This window comes from Zosterops lateralis (genome assembly GCF_965231275.1).
Source record: "Zosterops lateralis genome assembly, contig: HAP1_HAP1_SCAFFOLD_338, whole genome shotgun sequence".
Classification (NCBI taxonomy): Eukaryota; Metazoa; Chordata; class Aves; order Passeriformes; family Zosteropidae; genus Zosterops; species Zosterops lateralis.
In genome coordinates, this window is record NW_028154361.1 from 6,834 (window position 1) to 11,944 (window position 5,111).

At 43.3% G+C, this 5,111-nt stretch overlaps 1 pseudogene across 1 annotated transcript; it reads left to right on the top strand.

The window, feature by feature from the left end:
* The first annotated feature begins 469 nt into the window (after positions 1–469).
* On the top strand, positions 470–4,875 carry LOC310923803 (beta-sarcoglycan-like; annotated as a pseudogene). Its single transcript has 6 exons — positions 470–502; positions 1,729–1,937; positions 2,725–2,910; positions 3,012–3,174; positions 3,687–3,818; positions 4,657–4,875. The product of its transcript is annotated as a beta-sarcoglycan-like (transcript).
* Positions 4,876–5,111: the final 236 nt, after the last annotated feature.

Below are 5,111 nucleotides of genomic sequence, written 5' to 3' on the forward strand. Positions count from 1 at the left end.
GGCGCGGGACGGGGCCCAAACCGGCCACTGCAACGCCCGGCGCCGGCCGCCCCAGCCCGGGAGCGCCGGCACCCACCTCGTAGTCCTGATGCCAGCTCTCCAGCTTCTCCTGCAGCTCCCGGGCGCTCCCCGCGCCCACCAAACTCTTTAAGTCTCTGGCCATGGCAGGATGTTAGCTCGCTCTTGGGGGTGTTGCGTTGACTCGATGTCGCTCCGGGAGCGCTCCTCGGGCGGCGCGGGTCTACCAGCGATGGTACAGCCGGCCCGGTGCCCCTGCCCCGGGCCCGTACGGCCGCGATGGTGATGTACGGCCGGCGGTGGCGGCGGTGCCACGGTAACGGAGAGGGGCAGCGAGGAGCGGGTACGGCCCGCGGCCGCCAGGTGACGCTGCCGGGTAACGGCAGCGGGTGCGGGGACCCGCCGCGCGGAGCGGCACCAGGGGGCGCCCGCGGGCCCCGCGCGGCGGCGGCGGGGCAAGATGGCGGCGGCCGGCCCCGAGCAGGTCCGTACGCGGCGGGACACGGGCACGGGAGGGCGGCGGCGCCGTCCCCGCCGGGGTCAGGGGGGACCGGGCCCGCGGTGAGCGGGCGGGACCCGCTCGGCTGGGGAGGGGAGAGGCGGCCCGAGGCTGCTGTCCGGGCGGGGCGGGGCGGGGCGGCCCGCAGCGGCGCCGTGCTGCCCGAGGCGTGGGTGTGCCACAGACGGCAATGGTGCGTGCCCGGCACTGCACTGAGGCGCAGGGTTCTGGCCGGGGCGGGAGGCGGCGGGTGCCCCGGGGCCCGCAGGTCGTGTGTGCTCTGCAGGGCCACACGGGGCCCGAACATCTCCATAAACTTGTCAGGTCAAGCACCTTTCTCAGTACTATCTCTTAGCTCTTCAGCAGCAGAAGAAAACACGGTGTTGCTACTTCAGCGTAGACGTGCAAGTGCAGTCACTTAAGTGTAGTTTTAGGATTCAAGTGAACAAACTTAATTCCGTCCAAAAGATCAAGCTTCTTCTTTGAACATGTGAATCCCTAAATAACAAACCGTTCCGTTTTGGACAGCTACAAAAATACATTAAAGATTTATTTTCACTACGAATATGTACAAGAGTTTCCTCTATTAATTTGTTACATTGAGAGGAAATCCCTTACAATGTCATAACTTCAGATTATTACACGAAAGCCACTCCGGCCAAGTTCCCCATGCCAGGTGTGAAGCCTCACAGTATCTTTCTCGATGCTGCATGCAAGCAACAGGAGTTGAATGCAAACCCTGTACTGTCAAACTAATTTAAAAACTGTATCCACCATGCTCTTCTTGAATAGTCACTGAGAGTCTATCACATATGAGCACGGAGGGAACTAAAATCCTGTGTACTGGCAGATGACGTGCAGGATTATGTCCTGTATCATCTCTGAGAGGTAAAAACTTGATGAATTTCTTGGTAGCTGGTTTTAGGTTTTTAACTGTAACAATATAATTAATAATTCCCATCTGCCATGATAAATATTAAAGTCATATATTGTCTGAAAGTATCTGGATTTTAAATTTAGTCATTATGTTAGCAGAGGTTGCTGTGGTTCTAAGTGTGTATTCTGACAGCAGGGTGGCAGACGGAAAAATTATTCTCAACATAATATCCAGTATATTCCACTAGTCAGTTTACATTGTTTGCATACATATGTGTGTGTCATTGTAGCTAATTTACGTGCCTTTTGAAGCTAACCCATGCCCTGTGTTACAGCAAAGCTCTAACGGCCCGGTGAAGAAGTCTATGCGAGAGAAGGCTGTGGAACGCAGGAACGTTAATAAGGAGCACAACAGCAACTTCAAAGCAGGATACATTCCAATTGATGAAGACCGTCTCCATAAGACAGGGTTACGTGCAGGAAAGGCAACTTGGCCATATGTGTGATTGTTGTTCTTTTTATTTTGGCCGTCATCAATCTGATTGTGAGTATAATAGCTATAGCGTAAGTAACATTAGGTCGTGTTTCATTCTGACAGTTCACTAAAAAAAATAAAACTTCCAGGATGGCCAAGGACTTATAATGTACTGAAGGAGATTCCCACTTTTCTCCTTTCTTTTTAGTTCTTTTGTAGTCTGAGCAAGATTAGATGGAAGAATGGTGTCAATTCAGGCATGGTTATTTCGGTTCTCATGGTCACCCCATGAGAAGTGTTACTAGTACATATGAATTCAGGATATATGGCATATAAAATATGGTTATATTTTACATTACAGAGCTGTATGTGAACATTTAGAATTAACTAGGTACTGCACTTTAAAACTTCATTGTTCTAATAACCACATTTTTATTGCTTGGTCAATGAGAAATAATAAATTATTTTTTGTAATTGCACATCCATCTCTGAGGATGCATTCTTGCAGTTCAACGTTAAGTATATACCAAGCTGAACTGTTCAGGAAATCTGTTTAGTCAGTGGTTACCCTTAAACAAAAGAAAGATGTAACTGTGGATGCAATTTAACATTTTATATATATAGAAATAATTTTAGCTACTGTTTCTAATAAGTCTAAAAATAATTCTAAATGCTTTTCATAATTAAATGTGTTATGATGTTTTCAATAGGAACAGACTACAGTAAACTCATACTTAAACCTCACTTAAACATTGATATTAATAATTGTTCAAATAAAACATCTAATTAATACAATAATTGTGGTAGGAAGATCCGAACAATCAACATGATGATTGAAAATGTGTTTCTCTTTCAGATTACCCTGGTTATCTGGGCAGTGGTAAGAATTGGTCCCAATGGTTGTGACAGTATGGAATTCCATGAGAGTGGCTTACTGCGGTTTAAGCAAGTGTCTGACATGGGTGTTATACATCCCTTATATAAAAGCACTGTAGGAGGGAGACGGAATGAAGACTTGGTGATCACTGGGAATAATCAGCCTGTAAGTTATAACATGAATTGAAAGTTTGTGAGCAACACTAGAGAATTACACTCACATTGCTAATTTGAAACATCATTAAGTTCATGACTTTGTTTCTGAAGATTGTATTTCAGCAAGGAACAACCAAGCTTAGCGTGGAAAAAGACAAAACTTCTATTACCAGCGATATTGGCATGGAATTTGTTGACCCACGAACAAACCCATGAATTTCATCTGCCAAATGGAGTTAAAATATTGAATGTACAAAAGGCCTCTACAGAGAGGGTATGTCTCTTATCTTTTGTAAGTAATAAGAATATAGCCCATTGTTTGTTTGTGTAAAAGTAGAGTTGGGTTAGTGGTTTTATAGAGGGTTGAGTGTGCCTTTGGAAACACTGAGCAATCGTGTTGCAGAAAAACCACTCACAACTATGAATACACAGGAGGAACAGGTTAAGTGAAAATGAGGGGTAAATTTACATCATCTGTCTTAACAGGAAGCCTGTATTTGGTACAAGTGTTAGCTGTGTATCTCATAAAATTGTCATATAAATTTGTTTTTTTTAATACAAGAAAAATTAATTTCACATACCTTCCAAAATTCACTGATCTTGTTTTGAAACTGAACGTGGGAAATAACAAATATGCAGAAGCTAATGGCAGAAGGGCAAAAAGTACATTCAAGGTTTTTATTACATTGCACAGCACTACTCTTAAGGTAATTAAAGTTACTCAGACAAATGCAAGTAGCACATTTTCATTAAGGTGTAATACAGCTTTTTTGGTTATGTTCTTAGATTACCAGCAATGCAACCAGCGATCTAAACATAAAGGTTGATGGTCGTGCCATTGTCCGGGGAAATGAAGGTGTTTTCATCACAGGCAAGACAATTGAGTTTCGAATGGGTGGAAACATGGAACTTAAAGCAGTAAGTATTTCAAATTAAAGCAATTCTTCTAACAGCTTAGTTTCAAATCTAGGCTGATAGTAAACTGATGTAGCTTTATGTCATTTCAAATTTTATAAAATTACTCATGCACAGAAGTCATTTGGATTTAAATAGATGGTTTATTACTTTGCAGTTAAGTAGTGGTTGAATAGTTCCAGGTAATATTGATTTACCACTATTAAGACACCAAAAACCTACAACGCAGTTAAAGCTAATATATTGGCCTCTGTACTGGCATGAATACCAAAGGAAGTTAATCTCCTCTGAAAGCTTAACCAGGGATGGCAATGTTTGCCAGAAGAGCAGAGCATATAGTTTGGAGCATTCTGTGCTGCTGCTCTAAGATTCACTGGCATTTCTTTAAGATTTTTGGAGATTAAGATGGTAGTATATATAGAACGATGGAAAAAAAGGATAAAAATAAAGGTATATGCACTTTCAAATGTGAATGAATTTCATGCATGAATTCAAACACTCTTTCCTGTTTCATGTCCATATTTTATATTTACTGCATTTGCTAATAAGAATGTAAAGTGGAAAGTCACCCTACTGCTGTCTTTCTCAATATCAATACACCACTGAAATAGCAAAGTACATTGCTGTATATAGTCAAGAAATCCACAGGCATTGCTGTAATTGTTATTAAAAAATTAAACATTTGCATACATACCTTTTTTTTACTGTTGATTCTACAGCCATCCTAGACGTGTTATTTATCCATTAAACCAGCTTGTCCTTCTCAAAAACAATATGCCTTATTTACATTAGAAGTTGTAATTCTACAACTTCTTTTTTTTTTTTCCTGTCTCCTTACTAGGAAAACAGCATCATCCTGAACGGAACTGTGATGGTCAGCCCGTCACGACTGCCAAGTTCTTCTCACGGGGAACAGTTCAATAACGGCAACTGGCTGCGCTTCAAGCTGTGCATGTGTGCGGACGGGACGCTGTTCAAGGTTCAGGTGACAGGGCACAACGTGGGCTGCCAGACCTCTGTCAACCCCTGTGGAGCCACGCACTGAAAGAAACTGCTGCAGGGACAGGTCTCCTCCGTGTTTACACATATTTGTATGAAGTAATTGCATGCCTTCAAGGGTTTCTTCTTTTGCAGCAGTTTATGCTAACATTTCTTACACTGTATTTTTAAGGAAAGGCTGTTACAGTCAGCAGTATTAGGTCATCATCCTGTTAGCTGCAGTACTGGCACTGAATCTATAAGCTTTCAGTGTACGTGCATACTGAAGTACCTTCTCGAATTGGGATCAGTAGAATA